The sequence below is a fragment of the Mustela nivalis genome (assembly GCF_964662115.1).
Source record: "Mustela nivalis genome assembly, chromosome: 3".
Lineage (NCBI taxonomy): Eukaryota > Metazoa > Chordata > Mammalia > Carnivora > Mustelidae > Mustela > Mustela nivalis.
In genome coordinates this window covers 8078981-8080615 of record NC_139022.1, presented here as the reverse complement: position 1 = coordinate 8080615, position 1635 = coordinate 8078981, and the positions used below count along the sequence as shown (strand labels likewise).

General features: G+C 37.0%; 1 pseudogene across 1 annotated transcript; it reads left to right on the top strand.

Moving 5' to 3' along the window:
• Positions 1-244: 244 nt before the first annotated feature.
• Positions 245-1211, top strand: LOC309861285 (olfactory receptor 2G2-like; annotated as a pseudogene). The gene has a single exon. The product of its transcript is annotated as an olfactory receptor 2G2-like (transcript).
• The last annotated feature ends 424 nt before the right edge of the window (positions 1212-1635 follow it).

Below are 1635 nucleotides of genomic sequence, written 5' to 3'. Positions count from 1 at the left end.
TAGCTCGATTATGATGTTTTTATATATGTCTGCTCTTCTCTATTTTAGAGAGCATCAGAGGAGCAGATGTGTATTTATTTACAATGCACATAGTAGGAAAAAAGATCTAAGCTACTAGATGTATGGACATAGGTTCTAAGAACTTAATATAGAATACTTTTGGGGGAAGTGTACTGTCTCATTTGTCCTTATATAATATGTCATTTTTCTCAACTGTAACAGTCTTTGGGAACACACTTTGCATATGGGTATGATGAGGAGTACCAATGAGACCAGACTGATAGGTTTCGTCCTCTTGGGGTTTTCTGATTATCCTCAGTTACAAAGGGTTCTATTTGTGGTCATTTTGATCTTGTATTTATTAACCATTTTGGGGAATACCACCATCATTCTGTTATCTCGTCTTGAATCCAAGCTTCATACGTCAATGTATTTTTTCCTTTGTCATCCCTCCTTTTTGGATATATGCTTTACCAGCAGTGTTATTCCTCAGCTCTTGGTAAACTTGTGGGATCCTATGAAAAACATCACCTATGGTGGCTGTGTGGTTCATCCATATGTCTCTCTTGCCCTGGGATCTACAGAATGTGTCCTCCTAGCTGTGATGTCCTATGATTGCTACATTGCCACCTGCTGTCCCCTCCACTACACTGTCATAATGCATTCTCATCTTTGTATGACTTCAGCATCTTTGGCATTGCTCAGTGGGGTGGTCACTACTCTAGTACAGTCCACTCTCACCTTGCAGCTACCTTTCTGTGGGCATCATCAAGTGGATCATTTCATCTGTGAGGTCCCTGTACTCATCAAGTTGGCTTGTGTGGACACCACTTTCAATGAGGTTGAGCTCTTTGTAGCTAGCATTATCTTCCCTACAGTACCTGTTTCCATCATCCTGGTTCCCTATGGCTACATTGCCCAAGCAGTTTTGAAGATTAAGTCAAGTTCTGGAAGAAAGAAAGCATTTGGGACCTGTTCCTCCCATCTGATGGTTGTCATAATCTTCTATGGAACATGAAGATTATGATAGAATCTTCATGTATCTGCAGCCAGCCAAGAGTAGATCCAAGGACCAGGGAAAGTTTGTTTCCCTCTTTTACACCGTGGTGACCCCCATGCTCAACCCACTTATCTATACTTTGAGAAATAAAGAGGTTAAGTGGGCACTAAGGAAAGTTCTAGGAAAGATTCTGGGAATAACGTTTACATGATTATTTAAAAAAAAAAAGGTTTTTTAAAAAGCACTACTGTGATGAACATCTCTTTTTGTGTGGTAAAAAAAAATAAACTTTTTTCAAACATTAAACTTTTTAATAAAAGCCTATTCATGTCATTTTCTCCCATTTTCTTTTGGTTAATTATTTATACAACATTCTACAATATACTGTGGAATATATGTGTCTAGTACCAACTTTGCCTTTTACCAATAGCAACAAAAAATAGCAAAAAAAAGTCAATACTTCAATCTATTCTTAAGTATCTTTTCTCCTGAAATATATCATCTATGAAATTGTTGTTTTCCCATGTTGAGAAAAAAAAATGAGAAATATTTTAAACTAGCCATTTCTTTTTTCTTTATTTGTGAAAAACATATTTAGTCTCTCAGCTTTCCTGTATTTCTAGTTGGACCCGTGT